Below are 27,092 nucleotides of genomic sequence, written 5' to 3'. Positions count from 1 at the left end.
TTCATTAGTGGTTCCTGTATCACGTTTTTCACTAAATGACTTGATTAGTATGTCATGCACCTTTATAAGTACACAATGTAACGGTCTTGGCTATCCAGGGCATTACAACTTGGTATCAAAGCGTCCTAGGATTAAGGGTTCCTGAAGACCGGCTCGACATGTACATTTGCTGCTAGAGACAAGCTCGATTCAGGGTTTGGTAATGTGTATATGTGCTTATATGCTTGTATGACTGGAATAAATTATGAATTTTGTTATTTATTGGATTTGTAGGAAGCATGAGATACTGATAGGGCCTGGCCCTTGACTGCTGTATGAAAATATTAAGGCATGCTTATTAGCATCGCTGTGCATGTAGATGGATATTTGAATCATTAGTTGCATATTGTGTATGGATGAATGCTTTTATCTTAGCTGTTGAGTGGTAATGTTGGGGCATGCTTATTAGCAATGTCAGTGTATGTGGATAAATGCATGTATGTTGATTGTGTGTGATTGGTTATGTTCCTTTGGTGGATTTTGGAGAAGCTTTTACCCTTTCATCATGGTCTGATTGCCGAGTCATTGATTGCAGATTGACTTGGATAGCTATGCATCCAAGAAAATCTACATGACTAGCCGGCACTAGGTCTGGGACCGGGGGTGATGACTAGGGCCAGATTCCTCCACCAGTCCCTGAGAACTGGCAGCAACTCAAGGCAGATATGCAAGCATGGCTGCAGGGCCAGGATGAGCAGATCCGTATTCTGCGTCAACAGACTCCATCAGGGAGTGCTGCCCCTATCGTACCACCTACAATGGTACCAGTTGTACAGTCAGGAGAGGTTGGGAACAGGTGGGAGTCGTTATATGAGCAATTCAGGAAGCAGCAACCCCCAATCTTTGAGGGTGGACCAGACCCATTGAAGGCTGACCAATGGCTGACTATGATTACTACTATTCTAGATTTTATGAGGATAGAGGGGCATGACAGAGTGGCCTGTGCCACATATATGTTGAGAGAGGATGCCCGCATATGGTGGGAAGTGGCATCACAAACCAAGGACGTCACTGCTTTGAGTTGGTAAGGATTTAAAGACTTGTTCAGCCAGAAATATTATAATGTTTTCATTAGGGCAGCGAAGGTAAATGAGTTCATAAGCTTGGTGCAGGGCAGCATGACAGTCACTGAATATTCCCTGAAGTTTGACAGACTTGCGACGTTCGCACCAGATCTTGTGCCTACGGATGTTGCTAGGCAAGACAGAATCATTAGGGGGGGCTTAATGCTATGATCACCCGAGATGTTAGGATCACAACGGTACCTGGGGGAACAACTTATGCCCAGGCCGCTGAGAAGGCTCTTACTGCTGAGGAAGCGGAGAATAAGATTTGGAGGGAAAGTGCAGTAAGGCGAGAGGGTCGCAGAGTGGTACCTCCTTATTCTGGGTCAGGTAGGGGCGGAGGCCCTAGTGATTTTAAGAGAAAGACTCTTGACATTTCGATAGCTGCGGGTCCTGATAGAAGGGGTCGGGGAGGTCAGGGTGGCCGCCAAGGCGGTAGTGAACCATGGAGGAGTTATCCGGAGTACCCGAGGTGTAGAAGACGCCATTAGGGCGAATGTCGGGACAAGGCTTGCTATGTGTGTGGAATGGTGGGGCATCTCAAGAAGGACTGCCCAACAATGAAGAAAGGGGAAGCAAGAAATGTGGATAGCTTGACTCTAGCTCGAGTATTCACCTTGACACAGGCAGAGGCCGAGGCTAGTCCCTCGGTAGTGACAGGTCAGCTTTCTAGCGCTGGCTCTCCTTTTACTGTATTGATTGATTCTGGTGCTACACATTCCTTTGTTTCTAGTAAAGTGATTGATAGACTATGTTGACCTAGTGAGTATCGGACTGCAGGGTTTGGGACTTTATTGCCTACAGGTGAAGTGGTAGTTTCTAGGAGATGGATTAGGGCACTGCCAGTGATGGTTGATAGTAGGGAGCTTTCAGTAAATCTGGTTGAATTTGACATGGAAGACTTTGATATGATCTTAGGGATGGATTGGTTGGTCAGGTATGGGGCTACTATTGACTGCAGGAAGAAGATGGTGACTTTTGAGCCTGAGGGCGAGGATCCAATTTGTCTTCGTGGGTGCGGTATGTGGACCTCGCGTACCCATGATTTCAGCATTGAGAGCTAGAGACTTGTTACAGGGTGGATGTATAGGCTTCTTGGCTAATGTGGTGGATACTACCAAGGTTTTGCCAGTGGGGCCAGGGGAGACCAAATTGGTGTGTGAGTTCTTGGATGTATTTCTTGAGGATTTACCAGGATTGCCGCCGCGTAGGGAGATTCAGTTTTTGATTGAGTTAGCATCAGGGACAGAACCAATATCAAGGACACCATATAGGATGGCACCAGCAGAGTTGAAGGAATTGAAGATACAGTTGCAGGAACTTCTGGATTTGGGATTCATCAGGCCTAGTTACTCTCCATGGGGCGCTCCAGTTTTGTTTGTTAAGAAGAAGGACGAGACTCTGAGAATGTGCATAGACTAAAGGGAATTGAACAAGTTGACCATTAAGAATAAGTACCCTCTACCAAGGATTGATGACTTGTTCGATCAGCTGTAGGGGAAGACGGTGTTCTCAAAGATTGATCTTCGATCTGGTTATCACCAGCTGAGGATCAAGGACGAGGACATACCGAAGACTGCCTTTTGAACATGGTATGGGCACTATGAGTTCTTGGTCATGTCTTTTGGTTTGACCAACGCCCCAGCAGCTTTTATGGATCTGATGAGCAGGGTGTTCAAGGACTTCTTGGATCAGTTCGTCATTGTCTTCATCGACGACATCTTAGTGTACTCCAGTTTAGAGGCAGAGCACGAGCGACATCTTCGACAGGTCTTACAGAGGTTAAGGGAGCATCAGTTATATGCTAAATTTAAGAATTGTGAGTTTTGGCTGCCCAAGGTGACTTTTCTTGGGCATGTGGTTGGCGCAGAAGGGATTAAGGTGGATCCAACCAAGGTGGAAGCAGTGAGAGATTGGCCGAGGCCAAGGAACGCCTCAGAGGTGCGGAGTTTCCTTGGGTTGGCAGGCTATTATAGGCAGTTTGTAGAGGGATTTTTGAAGATTTCTTCACCAATGACAAAGTTGACACGGAAGAATCAAATGTTTGTTTGGTCAAAGAAGTGTGAGACCAGTTTCCAGGAGTTGAAGCGACGGCTTATTACTGCACCTGTACTGAATCCTTCTTCGGATGAAGGAAAGTTTGTAGTATACTGTGATGCATCGAGGATGGGTTTCGGCTGCGTGTTGATGCAGAATGAGAAAGTTATAGCTTATGCATCGAGGAAACTGAAGGAATATGCGCAGCGGTATCCTACCCATGATTTGGAATTAGCGGCGGTGGTATTAGTACTGAAGGTATGGCGACATTACCTGTATGGGGAGAAGTGCGAGATATACACTGACCATAAGAGTTTGAAGTATTTCTTCACCCAGAAGGATCTGAACATGAGGCAGAGGCGTTGGTTGGAACTGGTTAAAGATTATGATTGTGATATTCTCTATCATCCGGAGAAAGCCAATGTAGTGGTGGATGCGTTGATCCGGAGGGGCCCGGGTCAGTTGTATAGTTCCACTGCGAAGGGTGAGAAGATTTGGAGTAAAGGGAAAGTTGAGCCCTCGGTTTGTTGGACCTTTCGAGATTCTAGAAAGGATTGGACATGTGGCTTACATGTTGGTCTTGCCACCGTCGTTGTCGGGAGTTCATGATGTATTCCATGTTGCGGAAGTATGTTTCAGATACGACACATGTGCTGAAGTATGAGGACTTAGAGTTACAGACATATTTGTCCTATGAGGAGCGACCAGTTCAGATTTTGGATCAGAAGGACAAAGTTCTACGGAATAAGACGATTTCGTTAGTTAAGTGTTGTGGAGAAATAGCAAGGTTGAAGAAGCGACCGGGAGTTAAAGACAGCGATGCGGGATCAGTATCCCGAGCTATTCAGGTAAATTTCAAGGACGAAATTCTCAGTACGAGGGGATAGTTGTAACGATCCAAAATCACTAATATGGCTTAAGGGCCTTGATTAGTGTGCCGAGAGGGCATAATTGGTTTACGTGTGAATTTATTAAGTTTAATGCATGATTATATGATAAGCATGCTAGTATGTTTATATGAATATAAATGTGATTATATGTTGTAATTGTGAGAACAACATTATTATGTGGGTAAATCTGCAGCATGCGACTTGAGGCGATCCTAGGGATCTAGCTAGCGGAAAAGTCACAACGACCCTTAGTACTTGACCTCGGGTAAGTCAAGGGGTATATTAAGTATTGTTTGGTTATTTAGGTTATCAGGTTATGGAGATAAATAATTGGAGATATATTTGAGGTTAGGAAGTCTAGGTGGGAGTACTGGGGAATTTTACAATTTTGCCCTCGGGGACGTTTCCGGCACCCCGAGCCTTGGGATTAACTTAATTACCTAAGGATAAACTAAATAGAAACTCAAAGGAAACCAAGGAACTGACCTACTCTCCTTCTCTCTTTCTCTCTCAAAGGAAACCATTGGAATTGAAGGGAAAACTCAGCTGGAAACTCTATAATTTGAGCTAGAGTTTTGAGGGATTAGCTTAGTTTTAGCAAGGGAATTCACCCAGGACTGAGGTAAGGATTGAATCACACTTTTTGTTGTTGAAATTCTATGGTTTTTATTGAGGTTTAAGAGGTTTTTGGGTTTTGAATTTTAAGAACTGAATAGAAGCTAGAAAGCTTGGGTTTTAGCTCATAAATCATTAAGGGAGTTGGTTCATCAAAGAAGGTAAGCTCTAATTCGTGATTTAGTGTTTGAATTCTGAGTTTTTATGGCTGGTTTTAGTGTTCTTGAGTAAATGAGTTTCAGAGATTGAAGTGAGATTTTGGTAAGATTTTAGGTTAAGTTTCAGCTGGGTTGTGTAGCTGGAATTGTGTTAGAAGTGTTATGATAATTGAGTTGTGAAATTGGGATAGTTTTGGATGGTTTTGGCTAAGGTTTGAGAGTCAAAAATGGAGGTTTTTCTGGGTTCGAAGGGGTCGGGCAGTGGCATAGTTTCTGGTGAGCCGCTACCCTTTGAAGCTAATGCATGCTGAGGAAGGAGGGCGGGCCGCGGCCCGTGTCTGGTTTTGGGCGTGGGGGAGTCTCTGGTTGGGGCCATGCTGTGGCATGGGTGGCTTGAGCCGCGTCCCTTAAGGGATTTTGGGATTTTGGGACTTTAAGCATGGGGATTTTTCCTAGGGTGCTTGGGATTGTATCTACTACCGTGTTTGGTGGAATTCAATGTTCCGGAGACTAGAACTTTATCTAGAAGCCCTTTTACGATTATTGATGGTATCCCTTATCTTGGTTGTGACTGATTACTAAGCTAGGGCTCGGGGATCGGATTGTGCTCAAGAGGCATCGCTCGTAGTCAGTACACTTAGGAATTAAAGGTAAGAAAACTGCACTCGGTTGTGGATTTATAATGGGACTAAGGGTTCCCTATTTTGTATGCTTTGAAAGGATGGTATTATGCCATGTAAACAGTAAACCAACGACCTATGAGTGTCAAAGTTTACACTAGCGCACAAGGCGCGGCTCGACCACTGGTAGCTGAGGACAGCTTATTATGCACTGAGCTTGGTTTAAGCAGGCCGGAGTCAGTGGGGTAAATAGATGGTTCGACCTAAGGCATCGACCCTGACTATTATGTGATTTTTTTGTTATTATTGATTGGTGGATTGTTATGCTGTATAGCTGAGTGATGATTAGCTGATTCTTTGGTTGAATCTTCACGCTTTGTGATTACTATGGTATGTTAAGTGTATGAACATGCTTAAAGGGTTATCCAAATGTTATTATTGCTTGTTATGTAATATGTCATGTTTTCTTGCTGGGCCTTGGCTCACGGGTGCTTCGTGGTGTAGGTAAAGGCAAGGGCAAGCTTGATCAGCCCTGATTTGGAGAGCTCTGAGAGAAGAATGTATATGATCAGCTGCTCAGCCGCCACGGTTGAGAGGGAGACAGGACAGGAGAACCAGAAATGTCTGTTTTGCCTTAGAGTGGCTAATGGTTGTTTAAACTTTGAAAATTTTGTAAACTGACTTTTGAACACTGTTCCTTTTTGGGATCCCATGTGTAAAAATGTTTAGTTATATGAAATGTACATTTTTGAGACCAAAACCCTTTTAACCCTAGTTCATTAGTGTTTCCTGTACCACGTTTTTCTTTAAATGACTTGATTAGCAAGTCTTGCACCTTTATAAGTACACAGTGTAGTGGTCTTGGCTATCTAGGGCATTACATGGAGGGTCTCTCCCAAGTGACCTGCACTCACGTGCTTAACACCGATCCTGGCCCCTTGCTGTACCCGGCTTCCTGCCGTTATCGGCCTTTGCCATTCCCGGCCTTCACCGTTCTCGGCCTTCATCGTTCATTCACAAATATGCATAACATTCACAGATACTCACACACATGTTAATTATAAACAATAGGGTCACGCCATGAAACACAAACAACAGGGTCAGGCTCTACTCTACGGGCACAACAGTTTTCTAACTTGGGTCCCAAGTTGATAAGTCAATGAGATCCCGAGTGCAGTCCCCTAATCGAGCTTTGACGCAAACCTAGTCATAACGCATCCATTAATAACAATCCATCAAGCCTTAAACCAAATAATTACTTTAGAATATTATTCTTGCCTCCAGGACCTTGAATTCTACTAAATCGGGTAGTAAAATCCTTCATGAGCCTTATCATTTGGGTTCTCGAGCTTAAAACCCTCATTTCCCCCTTTTTCCCATTTTGAGCAACAGCATGCCCTATAGGGTCGCAACCCACAACAAGTCAGAGGGCAAAGCCCCCTCTGCTGGAGGACACGGGCCGTGACATGCTAAGCCCTGTGTCGCGGCGCCTGGGCAATTTCAGGGGCTCCCTAGGCCTTTTCGCACACACGGGCCGCGGTGCCTGTAGAACAGGGCCGCGGCGCGAGTCCCAGAAACCAGCCATTTTTCTCACGTTTTCCCTAAGCCTAAATCCATAATTAACACTCCAAACACCAGCCAAACTTAGACTTAAGCCTAGAATACCTATTCACACAGCCTAAACATCTCAACAATCCCATAAACAAATTCCATAGATTCATCAAACACCCAAAACCAAATCTTAGATTCCTCTCACATGAAAACCTCCAATTCACAGCAGAATTAAATAGAAACATTGACTGAAATTCCTTACCTCAGTTATATCCTTAATCCTTGAGCTATTCCCCAAGCTCAGCAAGCCTCTAGTCTTCAATTCCTTAGTCTAGGATCCACAAAAATTCTTCAGCTTCTAAGTGTCCAAGAGTGGGAGAGAGATAACCGAGTAAGAGAGAGAGAAAGAATGTTTAATTTTTTTTCCTTCTAATTAATTCTGGAGTCTAAGATAAGTCCATGTTTATCCCATTGCCCAAAAAGTCCAAAATGCCCTCAAGACTATCTTAAATCCTCTAGTGTCACTAAGGGAAATCTCGTCAATCGCCACATCCCCCTAAATCCTCGAGTGTTCCTATAAATCACTCATGACAAGTGTTATTATCTTATTGGGTCTATCTAAACCTTATAGTATAATAAATATCATCTTCATAATCAGTCATATTAATCAAACCTTAGGTTATAATTAATATTCTTAAACTATAGGTTAAACTTATAAAATCTACAAGTGTTACTACAAGTGTCCAACTAAGTCCCGGCTTGAACCAAAATCCACAATAATAAACATACTATAACTACTACTAGCATCTACTATTACTATTACTATCTAACTAGCTAAGTAAAGTTCTTGGACTCTACAGGAAGCTTAGAGAAGATGAGAGGAAGAGAGAGAAAGGGTCGGTTCAGTGTTTAAGTGTTTTTGTTGTTCTTTTTGTTTCCTAAGGCTTAAATGACTTAAGCTAATCCCAAGGCTCGGGGTACCAAAAACGTTCCCGAGGGAAAAATGGTCACATTTCCTAGTATTTCCTCCTAAACTCCCTAACTCCAAATATATCCCTAATTGTTCATTTCCATAACCTGATACCCCAATTAAATGCCAAATACCTAAAATACCCCTTGACTCGCCCTAAGTAAAGTATTGGGTGCCGTTGTGACTTTCCCGCTAAATTGCTCCCTAGAATCGTCTCATACCGAGTAACTAAAATAAACCCACATAATAATGTGGTCTCACACATATATGCACATAGACATACAATTATGCCTGTAATGGCCAAATTACGAAAGTTTCCCTTCTAATAAGAAACTGGCCCACATGCATATTTAATATCCCTAAACATGCACAACTAGTCATATTATCACATAATTCACATAATTATAATTAAATATAACAAATAAACATATAACTCCATATATTTCCATCCTGGCCCCCTAATCAAGGCCCTAAGCCTTATTTGGTAATTTTGGGACATTACAATTAGGGTTCTATTTAGATTGTGAAAATGATTACTCGAGAAGGGATCATTCATCCAATCAGGCAGTGGGTAGAATAACTTAGATGATGTGAGATTAGGAGATAAGCATGGATCTAGGTAGCTGAAATAATTCTATATTGCGAAATTGAGAGGTCGAATATTAGGATTGTTTCTAGAGCAAAACTTAATGAAGGTAGGGATAAATGGTCGTATAGAGATATAGGCTAGTTGTCACTTACACATTCTTTATGCGACACTCGAGAGAGGGTATAGAGATAAAATAAGGCTCTAGGTTCTTGAAAATATTGGATATAATTAGGCACATTAATGATTAGAGTTAGAATTGTTAGAGAGTGATGTTGAAACCTTAACAATTGTTCTTATATTGAGTTTGTTCACATTTAACTATTTGTTCTTTAAAATTCGTATTTTATTTCAAGTTTTTGTTATCTTTCGAAATTGATTGCTTAGATAAAGTTAGGATTCAGTATTTGTTGTACTTAATCTGTTTAATTGATTTTAATCCTTGTGGAATGAATTCTGTCTTTGGGACTACAGTGGGGACCATGGGCTAATGAAATCAAGCTCCAATAAGTTATCATAAATTTTACAAATAAATTTAGTAACTTATTAATTCCTCATGACTCCACTAAAGACTCGGAATTGAACTCTTGAATTCATAGAACGCTCTATAAGCAATATAGATACTATATTAGTTATCCATTGTTACAACCATAATTATCACTCAATCCTCTATAGACGGTCTACAATGAGATGGGACTAAAATCTCGTTTTACCCCTCGTTGTATTTTATCTTTAAAACATTTAGTTCCTTGTAAATGATATTTCAGTAAACTAATATTAATTATTGAAATAAGATCTCTATCATTTAACACCTTGAACCTAACTAAAAGGAAACCACAATTTTATTCTATTGGTATTAAATGATCAAATCAAAGGTACGTAGCGGAATATATGGACTCATTTAAATAAATATTAATACCAGCCAGGATCATAAACATATATAAATATTAAATCACATACGTATAGATCAAGGATTACCTCTTGTAGCCTATCAAGTGTCCTTGAGTGTTTTTGTATAAATCAACGATCTTCCTATCCAGTGTTCTGAGATCTCACACCATGATCTTCCAGACCAATCCTCAAACACACAAGGACGTGTGTGGGCACGTAAAATTAAAAATGTTGATTTATGTGACTCCCTAGATGTACTCAACATATGAGATCTAGAAAGTTTTGACAGAGAGAAGGTTTAGAATAGTTTTCAGGTTTAGAGAAAACTATCGCTTTTTAGAGAGAGAGAGAGTCTGATTAACCATCATTTTCTGAATATCACGTATATCAGATTTATAAAGATATTTAATCTAATTAAATAATCTTTATTTAATTAAAATATAATTTAAATTAAAAGTGATTAGATATTTTCATTTAATTATCTATTTAAATCACATTTAAAAAGAATAATTGAATAACTGATTAAACAAATTTATTTGAAATTCAAAATTTAAATCCCAGGGATAAAAACCCTGATGCTAGGCACCACACATTGTACTGTACAGTGTGTGTCGTCCAGCCCTATTAGTGTTGCCCTAATTTTCTCATTTGTTTATTTAATCAACTTTTAAGACAAGATATTTATTCCAACATAAATATCAGTTAATTCAAAATTAACTTTATCTTAAAATATCAGTTTTAAATTAAAAAATAGATGTCTTATTATAAATAAGATATTTATTATTTTCTCTCTTTATATTAATCCAAACAAGATTAATATTAGTTTTAACCTATAGTTTTTCAAAATAAAAACTATATAGTTAAATAATTGATTAATTCACAATTAATCAATTACCCATAATTATCAAATAATTATTTTCTTGCCCTAGAAAATTAATTCCTTTGCAATTTAGTCTTTTCTCTTAATAAATATTTCTTTTGACATCCTTACCCTTGACAGTGTAGGACAGAGGTGATCTGGGGACCATGGACCAATAATACGAAGCTCCAATAAACCAAATTATTAAATAAACTCTTTAATCTAATAATCTTATTTATTCATTCCTTGCTCCACTATAAATATGGAATTGACTCTAAGTATTTATAGAATTATATTTACAGAGTTTTCTCTAGTAGTCCATTTATATAATCAATATATGTAGTTTTGTCCTCCATTTATTGGTTCGTTAATTAGAGCTGGTGAAAATTAATGTTTTACCCTTCTAATTACCTTTTGATCCTTAAGTACCATTAATTTATTAGCGAATAATTAATCTATAATATAAATATAGATTTGAGCTCAATAATTATTCAATACCAGAATCAACCCTTAAGGGAACCAATCATTGATCCGTTAGGAAAGCATGGATTCCAATATTGTAATTCATGTTCGTAGCCATCCATGATATTGAATCTCCAAAAAAAAAGTCATTAGCCTCGTTATTCTAAGAGACATTAACGAGTGAATCAAAAGATCCAATAAACATAAACAGGAGTTCATGAATACTCAGGATATAGACTGATCTACGAATAATCATCTATTATGACAAGAATTAAATCTTTACGTCAAACGACAAGTTTATAAAGATAATTAATTCTCATTAGTCATGTCATATATAATCTCTATTATATACAATGCCTTTACTAAGATGTCTATCCACATCAGTAATCTGAATCTAGATTACTTGCATCTCGTATGTTTAGCAAACCGTACTAGTAACCATTCATTAAAGATTCCTTACTTTAATATGATACTGACTATTTTATTCATTATATATGATCTTAATTCTCTCGTACTAATACAAGATTATATTCTCATGAATGAACAGGGAATTTTCTTGATATTATTATATAATTAATTCAAACAATAATTATAACATTCAAATATAATAAAATTATACTTTTATTTAAAACCCATAAAATGTCTTTACATGTTTTTAGGGCATTAATCCTAACAATCTCTCACTTTCCCTCAAAGAAAGTGAGGCATTTCCCTTAATCCCATATTGCACACGTGACCCATGAACGACTTTGCAGGAAGTGTCTTGGTTAACGGGTCAGCCAGGTTCTGTTTCGATGCTATCTTCATAATAGTCACAACACCTCGGTGTACAATCTCTCTTACCAGATGGTATTTCCTTTCTATATGATTCCCTCTCTTTTGGCTTCTAGGTTCTTTGGAATGAGCTACTGCTCCACTGTTGTCACAATACAAAATTAGTGGCTTATTCCATATCTAGAACAACTTCTAGATCAGTGTAGAACTTCCTCAACCAAACCGCCTCCTTAGCTGCCTCACAACCCATTATGTATTCGACTTCCATGGTTGAATCAACTATGCTGGAATGCTTAATGCTTCTCCAGACCACAGCTCCTCCACCAAGAGTGAACACTGATCCAGATGTTGATTTTTGATTGTCTTTGTCTGATTGGAAATCGGAATCAGTGTATCCAGTAGGGTTTAGCTCACCCCCTGAATATACCAGCATATAGTCTTTCTTTCTCCTAAGATACATGAGAATGTGCCTTACTGCAATCCAGTGTTCCAAACCAGGATTTGATTGATAATGACTTAAAATTCCAACTGCAACATATGTCGGGCCTAGTACAGAACATGGCATACATCAGACTCCCAACTGCTGAAGCATAGGGATACTTCCTCACATCCTCTTCCTCTTGAGGTGTCTTTGGGACATTGTTCCTTGGACAGAGAAATTCCATGTCTAGTCGGTAATTAACCTTTCTTGGAATTCTCCATAGAGAATCTTTCAAGCACCTTATCTATATAATTAGCCTGAGAAAGTGCCAAGAGCTTGCTCTTCCTATCCCTTAGGATTTGGATTCCCAGAACATAGCTCGCCTCGCCCAGATCTTTCATTTGGAACTTTTCAGCTAACCATTTCTTTACGTTTGACAATGTCTCTACATTGTTCCCAATGAGAAAAATAACATCAGTGTAAAGAAATAAGAAAACCACAACTTTTCCTTTGATGTATTTATACACACATGCTTCGTCGACATTCTGTTAGAAGCCATATGTTTTAATTTTTTCATCAAAAGTGATATTCCAAGATCTAGATGCTTGCTCTAATCCATAAATGGATTTCAGCAACTTGCACACCTTTTGATCTTCCCCTTTCTTTGTGAACCCTTCTGGTTGTACCATATAGATATTTTCATCAAGAAATCCATTTAGAAATGTTTTCTTGACGTCCATTTTCCATATCTCATAATCATTAGCAGCTGATATGGATAAGAAGATATGAATGGATTTGAGCATGGCCACAGGAGAAAATGTTTCTTCATAATCAAGACCTTCTCGCTGAGTGTAACCTTTGGCTACAAGCCTTGCTTTGAAAATCTCTACTTTCCCATCTACACATATTTTCTTCTTGTATGTCCACTTACACCCTATGGTCTTGACATCTTCAGGTGGATCCACAAGTTCCCAGAAAAATTGAAATACATTGATTCTATTCCATGGTTCATGGCTTCTTGACATTTATCCTTTTCAGGAACATCCATTGCCTCTTTAAAGGTTAATGGATCGTCCTTGTCTGTATCAGAAACAAGGACATGTTCCTCATGTTCATAGCGAACAGGTTGTCTCACAATCCTCCTACTACGACGTTGCACCGGGGTTTCTTTTCCAGGAATCATGGTTTCCTTGGTTTGTCATTTATCATTTAATGATGAAGATGATTGCGATGGAATCTTATCAGTTGTGAGTTCCTCCAATACTACCTTGCTCCGAGGTTTATAGTTATTCATATAGTCATGTTCAAGGAAGGTCGCATTTGTTGAAACAAACACCTTTGGATTCTTGGGACTATAGAAATAACCACCTCTTGTTTCTAGAGCTTAGCCAACAAAAATGCACACTTCTGACCTTGATTCAAGTTTCCCTGATTTAGGTCTAAAAACATGAGCAGGACAACCCCAAATGTAGAAATGGTGCAAACTAGGTTTGTTTCCATTCCACAGTTCCAGTGGTGTTTTACTAATGGTTTTAGATGGGACTACATTCAAAATGTACGTTGCCATTTGAAGTGAATATCCCCATAATGAAAGAGTAACTGAAGAGTAGCTTAACATAGATGTGACCATGTCCAACAAGGTCCTGTTTCTTCTTTCAGAAACACCATTTTGTTGTGGTGTTCCTGGTGCTATGAGTTGGGATAGAATACCATGCTACAGCATGAAATCTTTGAATTCTAAATCCAAATATTCTCCACCTCGATCAGATCAAAATGTCTTTAGATTCTTACCAAACTGCTTCTCAGCCTCGGCTTTGAATTCTTGAAAGGCAAAGGTTTCAGATTTCCTAAGCATTAGGTAAGTATGACCATATCTTGAGTAATTTTCAATAAAAGTGACGAAATACTCATACCCACCTCTTTCTTGTACATTGATTGGACCACAAACCTCGCTGTGTACAAGTTCCAAAGGTTCTTTGGTTCTATTGCCTTTCGTTGAGAAAGGACGTTTGGTCATTTTACCTTCTAGACAAGATTCACAAACCGGAAGAGTTCCAACTCTTAGTTCTCTCAAAGGTCCATCTTTTGTTAATTGGTTTATCCTATCTATACCTATATGACCAAGTCTAAGATTCCAAAGATATGTGTCATCCTAGTTTGAAATTTTTTGTCTTTTGTTCCCTTGCGGTTTTGCTACTTTAAATAATTTTGAATTACAAAGCATTCATTCATTTTAATGAAAGCGATAAAGTCCAAATATTTTAATTGCATGTCTAAAGAATAATCAAATTATAAATAAAATATTCTAAAGTTATTACATGCAATAAAATTCCAAATTAACTAAAAGATGAACTAAACATTGTTCAAACAACAATAAAGTTTTTCTTTTAATAAAACTAATGAATTTTAAATAAAAGGACTTTCTTTAATGATTTCTTGAACTAGTCGCTTTTCCTCTTTAACTTTTTGTCTCCATCTGCAAGTTCTTCTTGATCGCTCAAGTGTCTGTAAAGAAGAACAAATAACAAAAAATATTATTAGTGGTTTCTAAATCAAAGATTTAGAACTTTATGTATCATAATCCACTATTAAGCCTAAGGTAAAGGTATTGTGGTCTTGTCTGTAAATCCTCAAGGCAGCATCCCACAAATCATGAGCATATTCAATGTGTTCGAACTTTTTCTTTAGCTTCTCTTCCATGGTACTAAGACAGTAAAATCTTGCCATGTGATTTGATCTCATCCAATCAGCATATTTCTCATGTTCATCTTTGCTTGCATCCCATGATGGTACAGGTTGATGCCTCTTATCATTATAGATATGTTTAAGATTTTTGGCCAAAAAAACGAACGAAGTTGAATTTTCTCATCCATCTTCATCCTCTTCAGTCATTTTTTTTCTTTTTTTATATGATCGTCAATCTTTTAATGCATTACTGGGCATGTTATAGGAAAATAATTGGGTGGCAACATTTTATGACTGAAAATAAAACACAATAATATTATCATTTGAAAAAAAAAAATATCAATGTTTTGGAAAGTAAACATGATGCATGAATGCAACAATTAAAACACATAAAATTACATTTATTTTTCCACAATAAAACTACCCAACAAATAAAGTGTCGCATTAGGGTCGGTCAAGTTAAATTCAGATAGCTTATAATACAATCTTATCTTTATAATTTAAAACTTAAAATAACTCTTTATTTTCTCTTTTAAATATAAAGTACCGTTGGTTTGGTCAAGATGTAATTATCTACCACAAAAGCTTAATTACATCTTTGTAAGTGTAACCCATTATTTTGAATTTCATGAATTAACCTAGAGAGTGCCGCCTTAGGGTCGGTCAAGCCTAAAATACATCACTTCCTCCTATCTTCGTAAGAAGCCAACCTTGGTATTGATATGTCTAGAAACCTTCCTTAGGGGGACGGAAACAAAGCTGCCTCGAGGCCCAATTCATATCTCACAGTGTTGTACTAATAATAGAGACCATAGGTCACATTGAGATGTTCACCTTATCCCACTTACTATTTAAGATTAAATGTATTTTCATTAAACTAATCAATTAATTCCAAATTAATTACTAGTTTATTAATAACCCTATGAATGTAATTAATTACAAAAGATATAATTATAAATGAGTCTGTTTATATAATTAATGTGATCTAAATAATTACTCATTACATTCATCTAACTTTACTAAAACGCTTTTTATATAAAGTTGGTTATCTTAAAGGCCTATAAAAAAAATCTATTATCTTTATTATGATGTGAGTTACCAATTTTTAACTAATTTAATACTTAGTAGTTCACATGCAATTGATTTTACCAAAAAGCAATTCATATAAACAAATAGGACAATCCTAGATAATCATGATTCTAAAAGATGCATGATTAATGAGAGACTATGTGGGGTTCATGAATGGCATGTAATTGACTAATGCATGATCGTGTTATCAATCAAACATCAATGAACATTTATTTAAATAAATACAATAAATGATGAACCAAGTACTAGTGGGTATTTCTAAGCTTTACTAACCTTTGAAAAAATAGAAATAAAATTGCAATCTAAGCCTATGTAGCTTTCAAGACCCTCCAAGAATGCTCCTCTTCTCCTTTAGGCTTTCTTGCTAATCTTTAGGAAATTTGTTTTGCCCAACTTATTACTTAGAAACAAATTTTCTAATTAATTTATTTAATTAATACTAACTTTTAATTAAATAATCATTTTTGTCATCTTTTTTATTTAGTTGAATTTAAATAATTCAAGAATTAAATTCAAATAATTATTTAAACTTAAGATCTTAAAATATCCTAACCAACTAAAAGATATTTTATTTTCTAATAAAATAAAATAAGATAATTAAACTTTTAAATTCAAATAATTTAAAAATTAATTAAATAAAAGATATTTTATAACAACTTTAGGATTTAGGGCTTCGGGCACCAAAATGGTGCCCTAGGGCCAGCGACACAAGGAGCCAAGGGCTCGGGATGGGCGGCAGACTGGCTTGCATTGGCTCAGCCAGGGGCCTGGCGCATCGACCTGGCAAGCGGGCCTAGTGCACGCGGAGGCAGGCAGGTGCACGCGCACATGGGCGTTGGGTGCATGTTGAGAGCCACGAGGCTGCACGCTGAGAGCGCAGGGCTGCAGGTGCGTCTGGCGCGCGCGGCAGCAAGTGGGGCTCGGGCCTAGCCGTGCGAGAGGGTGAGCATGGGCTCGAGTCGTGTGCCTCTTAGGTGCATGGTTCGGGTTCCTCTTGTTTTTCTTTTTGTACAGAATCTTAAATTTAAATTTCATGAAATAAAATTACAAAAAAAATCCTATGCCCTTTATGGCTTACATGAGATCTAGAAAAACAATAAAATTTCTAACCCAGCAGCACCATATAATTAACGATCCATCATTCAACCATAAATTCAAAAAACATATCAATCCATTCAATATACATATCAACATACATATAACAAATGCAAGAAACCCACATAGTATTTAATATATATATGTATAAATTTCTCTGGCACCAATTGTTGGTATTAAATGATCAAATCAAAGGTACACAGTGGAATATATGGACTCATTTTAATAAATATTAATACAATCCAGGAATATATACATATATAAATATTAAATCGCATACATATATATATCAGGGATTACCTCTTGTCTTTTTGTATAAATCAACGATCTTCCTATCTAGTGTCCTTGAGTCTTTTTGTATAAATAAACGATCTTCCTATCCAGTGTTCTGAGATCTCACACCCTGATCTTCCAGACCAATCCTCAAACACACAATGACGTGTGTGGGCACGTAGGATTCAAAAGGTTGCTTTATGTGACTCCCTAGATGTACTCAACACATGAGATCTAGAGAGTTTTGACAGAGAGAAGGTTTATAATAGTTTTCAGGTTTAGAGAAAATTATCACCTTTTATAGAGAGAGAGAGAGAGTCTGATTGACCATCCCTTTCTGAATATTATGTATATCAGATTTATAAAGATATTTAATCTAATTAAATAATCTTTATTTAATTAAAATGCAATTCAAATTTAAACTGATTAGATATTTTCATTAAATTATTTATTTAAATCATATTTAAAAAGAATAATTAAATAACTGATTAAACAAAATTATTTGAAATTCAGAATTCAAATCCCATGGATAAAAACCGTGATGCTAGGCACCACACACTATACTGTACAGTGTGTGTCGCCCAACCCTATTAGGGTTGCCCTAACTTTCTCATTTGCTTATTTAATCAACTTTTAAGACAAGATATTTATTCCAACATAAATATAAGTTAATTCAAAATTAGCTTTATCTTAAAATATCAGTTTTAAATTAAATAAATAAATATCATATTATAAATAAGATATTTATCATTTTAACTCTTTATATTAATCCAAAGAAGATTAATATTAATTTTAACCTATATTTTTTCAAAATAAAAACTATATAGTTAAACAATTAATTAATTCACAATTAATCAATTACCCATATGATCAAATAATTATTTCCTTGCCCTAGAAAATTAATTCCTTTGCAATTTAGTCATTTATCTTAATAAATCTTGCTTTTGACATCCTTACCCTTGACAGTGTAGGATAAAGGTGATCTGGGGACAATGGACCTATAATATGAAGCTCCAATAAACCAGATTATTAATTAAACTCTTTAATCTAATAATCTTATTCATTAATTCCATGATTACTCCACAATAAATATGGAATTGCACAATAAGTATTTATAGAATTATATTTACAGAGTTTTCAATAGTAGTCCATTGATATAATCAATCTATGTAGTTTTGTCCTCCATCTATTAGTTCGTTAATTAGAGTTGGTCAAAATTACTGTTTTACCCTTCTAATTACCTCTTGATCCTTAAGTACCATTAATTCACTAGCGAATAATTAATCTATAATCTAATTATAGATTTGAGCTCAACAACTATTCAGATCCAAAATCAACCCTTAAGGGAACCAATATTCGACCTGTTAGGAAAGCATGGATTCCAATATTGTAATTCATGTTCCCAGCCATCCATGATATTGAATCTCCAAAAGAAAAGTCATTAGCCTCATTATTATAAGAGAGCTTAACGAGTGAATCAAAAGATCCAATAAACATAAACAGGAGTTCATGAATACTCAAGATTTAGACTGATCTACAAATGATCATCTATTATGACAAGAATTAAATCTTTACGTCAAACGGCAAGTTTATAAAGATAATTAAATCTCATCGATCTTGTCATATATAATCACTATTATATACAACACCTTTACTAAGATGTCTATCCACATCAGTAATCTGAATCTAGATTACTTGCATCTCGAATGCTTAGCAAACCGTACTACTAACCATTCATTAAAGATTTCTTACTTTTATATGTTACTGACTATTTTATTCATTATATATGATCTTAATTCTCTCATACTAATACAATATCATATTCTCATTAATGAATAGGGAAATTTCTTGATATTATTATATAATTAATTCAAACAATAATTATAACATTCAAATATAATAAAATTGTACTTTTATCTAAAACCAATAAAATGTCTTTACATGCTTTTAGGGCATTAATCCTAACATCTTCTTCATCAAAAGTTATTGATGTTTATATCTATGATTAACACTTCCACTCAATTATACTACCGAGTTCCCAAGATGTAAGTATGGGCTAGTCCATAGGGTAACCTGGTAACGAACAAGTCAAAGAACTCAAATAATATAATCAGTTAGAATACTAACCACTCAGAATTGAGATTGAATTGACCTACGATCAACTATATGATATGACTGCAATAGATAATAACAGTATGTTTACTTATTCTCTCTACTATCAATATCAGTCATGTCTGATGTAACAAATACATCTGATCTTATCTACTTTGTTAATGTTCTAGAAAAAACATAACACTGCAATGTGTAAGTAGATCATATCATAGATTGGCATGTCAGTGTAAATCATGTGCACTGACTAATCTTAGGACTAACATATTTTGAACATATAATCATATTTATATTCCACTGTGACTACGTCACTATATATATATGATTAGTTATATGCTTGGGATTTAATAGAAGTTTATATTAAACAAATAATCATGAAAATAAAACATGTGAGCAAAGTGATTGACCAAGTCAAAAAATGATTTCTATTCTTTTATTGATAATAAATGAGATTACAAAGAAATTGGGTTTTAGTTAGGGCATAAAATCCCAACAAACTCCAACTTGCACTAATTGAAACTAATGCCTTAATTCTACTAATCCCATTTCCTTGATATGCTTATCAAATGTAGCTTTTGCTAGTGTCTTCATAAACGGATCTGCAAGATTGTCTTCAGATGTAATCTTCATAACCTTCACATCTCCCCTGGCCACATATTCTTGAATTATGTGATACTTCCTTTCTATATGCTTACTCCTCTTGTGACTTTTAGGTTCTTCTGAGTTGGCTATCGCTCCTGTATTGTCACAAAACAACACAACCGGTTTATCCATATCTGGAATAACACTAAGATCTGAATAGAACTTCTTTAGTCAAACTATTTCCTTAGCTACTTCAGACGTAGCTATGTACTCAGCCCCCATGGTGGAATCTGAGATCGCAGCCTCTTTACGCTTCTCCGTATCACAGCTCCACCCCCAAGAGTATACACCATTCCAGAAGTAGACTTCCTATCATCAACATCAGTCTGAAAATCTGAATCGGTGTAGCCTACAGGGTTCAAAACACCACCCTTTTAGACTAACATATAATCCCTAGTCCACCTTAAATACTTCAGAATATGTTTAACTATCATCCAATGTACTGATCCTAGGTTTGGTTGATACATGCTCACTACTCCCACTACATAGCAGATATTTGGTCTAGTACACAACATAGCATACATCAGACTTCCAACTGCAGATGCATAAGGAACTTTTCTCATTGCATCTTCCTCTTTAGGAGTCTGGGGAGACTACTTCTTTGAAAGAAAAATTCCATGTCGGGATGGTAGACGTCCTTTCTTGGAATTTGTCATTGAGAAACGTTCAAGCACTTTATCAATATAAGCTGCTTGAGATAGAGCTAAGAGTTTGTTCTTTCAATTCCTAATAATCTGGATACCTATAACATAACTTGCTTCACCCAAATCCTTCATCTGGAATTGAGTGTTCAGCCAATTCTTCACACCTGACAATTTCTTAACATTGTTTCCAATGAGTAGATATCATCTGCATAAAGAACCAGGAATACCACTATTTGATTTGCCTTCAGTTAGTAAACACAAGGCTCATCAATATTTTATTCAAAGCCATAAGTTTTGATTATTTCATCAAACCTAAGGTTCCAGGAACGAGAAGCTTGCTTAAGTCCATAAATGGACCTATTCAACTTGCAAACTTTTCCTTCTTGTCCAGCTACTTTAAATCCTTCTGGTTGATCCATATAAATGACTTCGTCAAGCTTCCCGTTAAGAAAATTTGTCTTGACGTCCATTTGCCAGATCTCATAGTCGAGAGCGGCTGCTATTGATAGGAGGATGAGAATGGACTTGAGCATGGCCACCAGACTAAAGTTTCCTCATAGACCACGCCTTCTCTTTGGGTATAACCATTTGCCACTAGTCGAGCTTTACAAGTTTCGATATTTCCATCAACACCTCATTTCTTCTTGTAGATCCACTTGCACCCAATGGCCCAAAAGTCACTAGGTGCTTCCATAAGATCCTAGACGGAATTTGAGTACATGGACTCCATTTCCTGTTTCATGACTTCGAGCCATAGTTCATTTTTAGGGCTAGCCATTGCCTATTTGAAAGACAACGGATCATTGTCACTAGTGTCATCAACAACCATATTGGTTTCACCATCCAAACCATAGCGAACTGGGTTCTTAGAAACCCTCCCACTACGACGAGGCTCTATGACTGTTCGCTTAGAAACAATGGTACTTTCTTCATTTAAATCGACTTGCGTCAGTTGGACATGAAGAGTGGGAATTTCATCATCAATTGCATTGATAATGATGTAAAATTGGTTGGAGTCAATTCTTCAACCATCTCCTCTAAAACTACTTTGTTGTGCGATTTGAAGTTTTGGACATAGTCATTTTCCAAAAAAGTAGCATTCGAAGAAGTAAACACTTTATTTTCTAAATGACTATAGAAAAGTCCACCCCGAGTGCCTTTAGGATAGCCAACAAACATGTAAACTTCAGTTAGCGGTTCTAGTTTTCCTTACTATTTCCTCAGGACGTGGACGGGACACCCCCAGATTCTAAAATGACATAAGCTAGGTTCACGACCATTCCAGCATTCTAAAGGTGTTTTGGGAATTGATTTCGATGGTACAACATTTAGAATGTAATTTTCAGTTTCAATTGCATGTCCCCAAAATGAAGTTGGCAGAGTTGAGTAACTAAGCATGCATCTAACCATTTCCAATATAAATCTGTTCTAGTGTTCCGCTACACCATTTTGTTGTGGAGTACCCGAGGCAGTAAGTTATGATAAAATCCCAAGTTCATGTAAATGATCTTGGAACTGCATATCCAAATATTCTCCACCCCTATTAGATCGCAAGATCTTTAACTTTTACCTAATTGGTTCTGAGCCATAGCTAGGAATTCCTACAACTTTGAAAATGCTTCTGATTTCCTATGCATTAGGTAAAGACATGAGTATCTAGAGTAATCTTCAATGAAAGTGATGAAATACTCAAAACCACCCCTGGCTTGTACATTCAAAGGTCCACAAACATCTGAATGAACAAGTCCAAGTGGTTTTTTGGCCCTACTACCCTTTGTAGAGAATGGATGCTTGGTCAGTTTGCCTTCTAGACAAGATTCACAGACAGGTAATTCACCTAAGGTGAGTTCCCTCAAAGGGTCGTCCTTTGTAATTCTTTGAATTCTATCATAGCCAATGTGACCTAGTCTCAAATGCCATAAATACGTCATGTTATCATTATCGGTCTTTTGACGTTTATTGGTCCTAGGTTTAGCTACTTTGAATAAATCATTGTTAAGAGCAAGGGGTTCGTTAGGTCACAGAATATAAAGCTCATTTTCCAAACATGCAATACACAATTGTAATCCATTAAAAGAAAAAGATATATTAAAACTTGTGAAAGTCATAACAAATTGTTCTAATTGCAACATGGAAACTGAAATTAAATTTCTATTAAAATCCGGAATAAAAAAAATACATCTTTCAAGATTAAATATTTATTTTCAAACTTTAGGCGAGCTCTTCCTCTAGCTTGGACCGTAACGAATGCTCTGTTCCCAACTCTAAAATTTAAACCGCCTTCATCCACTTCCTCGCACGATTCAAGAAACTGTAAAGAGTTACAAACATGTTTAGTAGATCCAGAATCAATAATCCAAATGGATTTACCATTCTCTAAAACACGTGTTTCTAAGATAAATGAACTATAATCATTACCTTTGTTTTTCGCTGCTAGAAACTTGGGGAGATCTTGTTTCCAATGCCCCTTCTCTTTGCAGTGAAAGCACTTACCATTACCTTTCTTGTTCTTCTATTTCTTCCCCTTAGGTGTCTGTGCACTTGGTTGTGCACTCATCTTTGCATCCTTTGTAGGCCTTGGGTTGTTGTTTTGTCAATCTTTCCTCTTGTTTCTAGCTTTCGAAGACTAAGCTTGGTTAGCTTCAGCCTTAGCTGGATCAGCAGTAGCAACAATAGTCTTCTTTTCTCCTCCCTTACTTAGTCCACCCATGATTGACTCGAAAGTCTGAAGTTGGTTCATGAGCTGCGTCAGACCATAGTTGAGTTGATCACGAATGTGCAGAGAGGGTGCCATCTGAGCATTGGCATATTTCTTGGTGGCCTCAAATTAAGTCTGCACAGACTTTGCACCGAACATGTCTTGGAACTGGTCGATAATTTCATAGGCCGTCTCGACATTCTCCATATTTGTCTTGAGAGTTTCTGTAACGACCCAGATTTTCAAGACTCGATAATGCGGAAATATAAATGTTTTCATTTAACAAAATGTCTCAAAAACCCGTATAAAAAAAAAACTTTTTAAAAAGTCGTATGGCCATACTTAACATTTAGTTACAAACATATTTTATAAAGAGTAGAGTGAGCCTTGCTTAGGAAAATTACACAACATTTCCAAAAATAAAACGGCTTCCCAAAAGGTCGGTCCACATGTACATTTGCAAGGAAGACTCCAGCGCTCACTGCTCTGCCTTGCCCTTGCACTTACCTACAACATGAAACAACTAGGTAAGCGAAAACGCTTAGTAAGATCAACTTTCAAACAAAGCATATAGAGAATTAGGGTTCTAGACCCATCCGGGACCCTACACAATCAATTTCAAGAACGCTAAAGCATCCTGGCAAACTTATGGTCATGCCTGATAACCAAGGATAAATTAATTCATATCTAGATAAAAATCCTGCACTCAGAAAAATCCCAGAACAAGCAGATATATTATATCACAGCTAATTCTTATCAACAATTATATCCCTGCACTCAGGCGATCCCAGAGCAAGCAGATATATTATATCACAACTATATCTTATCAACAATTATATCCCTGCACTCAGAAAATCCCAGAGCAAGCAGATACATTATATCACAATATAATTTGAGACCAACGCTCGATAATTTCCAACAATTCAGGTGTAACGCGCCCTCCAACATAATTTCTAATCTGTAAAAGAGAACCGAGTCTCCACACTAAGATCTAGCCAATAAATATTCTCATCAAGGGTAACTATCGTGTTACCTAGGGCATCGCTACTTATTCAAGAGTGTAATCCAATTTACACGGTTTTACGGAGACTTCTATGTTAATCAGTGGTGCTGGTGAGCAGTTGCCCCTAGGGTGTTCAGCCTCACTCAATCTTGGCAACCCCTAGTATCTCTAGGCACTCTCACTGAATGGCCAATATTCACGGCTACTATCCGGGAATAACTTATCAGAGCACTTGCTCGGATTCTAACTGTCCAATGATTAAGTAAGCATGAAGGCCCCTAGGTCCCATTTATCTTGGCGCCCCTAGGTTTAACCAGCTTATCCTCATCTCATGGCCACTCGTCGCGGTAATGAACCGGACATAAATAAAATCAAGCAGTGTGACGGGGATCAACCGTCTAGGATATGACGGACTTCTACCGTTCATATTTTCTAAATCAGCACTCACTAGACTAACGTCTCTAAGCAACTTTCTATGACAGCCTATATATATGCATGTATCCCTATACTAACATACAAGACAATAATCATTTCATGTTGCAGCCATACAATATAAGTTGACTTACTTGGAGTCCTTAGCGCTCAGCAAGTTTTCACCCTCCAACGTTCAGTCCAGTTACGCTTATCCAATACTGTAGTTATCCATACAGTATACTCGGATTAATTATGGCACTCATAATTCATTATTATTATTTTGGGCAGTTTGGTCATTTTAATAAAAGTCATTTGTAAGGATTTATAATCCTTATTTGGTTTTAAACCTATTAAGGAAAGTCATACAAAATATTCGAGACTAAACCCTAAGTCTCGGGGAGACCTATCCTAAGGTCTCGATACCTAGGCTCGAGTATCACAATGGTATTTCCCCACAACCCGCTAAAAATCTTATTCTTTCAAGGTATCACTATTAACCCGCACTTTCGACTAGTCGGTTAAAATATGTAAGATTTTAGCCGGTATTATATCCAGAAAATACAAATAAATTCCTTAATTATTTTTAAAGAAAATAAACTCTTTAAATTTTCCTTTTAGTTTTCTTAAGGTTTTAATATCTAAAAACCAATTTAAGAAAATTGCCTAATTTGTCTTAATTAGGAAAACCATTATAAATTTATCATCTTGACTAATTAATTTTCCATAAGCAATTAATCAATTTTTGCTTACTAGAAAAATAATTCATTTAATTATTTTCTCAAAATATAGGGTTTTAAACCCTCTTTTAATTTATTAACTATTAATAAATTAAATCTCTTATTTTTAGAAAGAATAAAAAATCTTTAATAAAAATAATTCATTTAAACTCAAAGGGGTAATTTTAGTGAAAATATGATTTCAAGACTTACCAATTTATATCTTGAAATAAGCAAAATTTTACTTTTTACCTTATGTTCCAAAATCTCATTTTTACACTAAGTGTGAAAAGCCTATTTTTCACATTTTTAACTACATACTTCGTTAGTTCATAACTTGAAATTTACTTACCCAATTGTTACCAAAATTTCCCAATTCCATTTTTGTTATGCCATTTAGGTCTTTGTAAAATCTTAGGTCAAAATGAGCATTTTTTATTAGTGAAATCATTTTCCAACAATGAGGTAAAAATGACCTTATTTTCAAGTCCTTATTTTTTCCAAACTTTGACAGTTAATAACTTTCAAACCGTTTAATATTTTCTTACCAAATTTTACAGTGGACTAATAGGTTATGCCAGAAATATGTCCACAAAATTTTAGAAAAAACTGGGTTCATTTGCCCTATACAGTGGCTGTCCAAACTTGGTTCCGAAAATAAGAATACTGAAAAAACTATTTTTTACCTAAACTTTAAAATAGCATAACTTACTCATTTCTAAACATTTTTTAGTGTTTCAAAAGCTCAATTTTATGTACTCAATCTCAACAACATCACAGTACAATTTAAGTTTACAAAACCAATATACAGTGGCTGCTTGACCCCTTGGAAGTCACAGCTCAAAACATGTTTTGTTTTAGGGTATCCTACAAAACCCTTGGGGGTTTTGGTTCCCATTTTCAAAAATCAATACTCATGCATCATAAAAATTATTAAACAACTACCATAACCTTATTACATCACCAACAAGAAACTTTAAGCATTAGATATACAAAATAATGCTTAAAACTAAAAACCCTACAACAAAATCATCAAAAGTAAACTTTTTACCTCTTTGGTGTTCTTGCTTAAGGTTTTGACCTTCCTATTAGCTTTGGCTCCTCCAAAACCTTTCAAAAACCCTAACCAACTTCCCCCAACAACATAGGTAATTAGCTATTTGAAACTCTATGATTAAAACTTGACAAAAGTCTAGATTAATGAAACTTTACCTTAGGGAAAACCCTTCCTAGACCAAGACTTAGCTTCCAAGTTTCTTTGGTGTTCTTGGGGTTGAAAATGGAGAGAACACTTGAGAGAGTCTTCAAAAATCAGATGAGAGTGAATGAGGGAGGGAGAGTGGTCGGATTTGGGGGTTAGAATGGCTCATACAACTCTTCAAAATATCACAAAACACTTGAGTGCTTTTCTACCCACTTGCCCACTTGACTTCTTAATTAAAATGGGAGTTAAACTTTATAAAATTGGGTTCACACAACTCTAAAAGACCACATGGCCGGCCACCCTTTGCCATATATGTGATCATTAAATATATATTTTCTTTTTATAAAGGTTTCATAAGAAGAAAAGTCCAAATTGGCTTTTGACACCTTTTTCACTCTTATTAAGTTTTAATCACCAAACTTAACATTAATTAATTAAATTTAATGTCTCTCACATTTAATTTAATTAATCACATAATAAAATTTAACCTAAGGTCCATTCATGGAATAAAATTCCCAATTTCGGCAAAATTAGGCATTTACCACAAAATGCCTTAAAATTTCCATTTTCTTTTAGGTTTATT

At 36.4% G+C, this 27,092-nt stretch overlaps 1 long non-coding RNA gene across 1 annotated transcript; it reads right to left on the bottom strand.

Moving 5' to 3' along the window:
- Positions 1–22,899: 22,899 nt before the first annotated feature.
- LOC133780598 (uncharacterized) lies at positions 22,900–26,642 on the bottom strand. Its single transcript, XR_009869439.1, has 3 exons — positions 26,357–26,642; positions 24,742–24,807; positions 22,900–23,679 (listed from the first exon to the last, which is right to left on the bottom strand). It is a non-coding gene; the product is annotated as an uncharacterized LOC133780598 (long non-coding RNA).
- Positions 26,643–27,092: the final 450 nt, after the last annotated feature.

The sequence above is a fragment of the Humulus lupulus genome, chromosome 5 (genome assembly GCF_963169125.1).
Source record: "Humulus lupulus chromosome 5, drHumLupu1.1, whole genome shotgun sequence".
In the NCBI taxonomy this organism is placed as follows: Eukaryota; Viridiplantae; Streptophyta; class Magnoliopsida; order Rosales; family Cannabaceae; genus Humulus; species Humulus lupulus.
The sequence above is the reverse complement of the archived record's forward strand: the minus strand, read 5'-3'. Positions and strand labels throughout refer to the sequence as shown.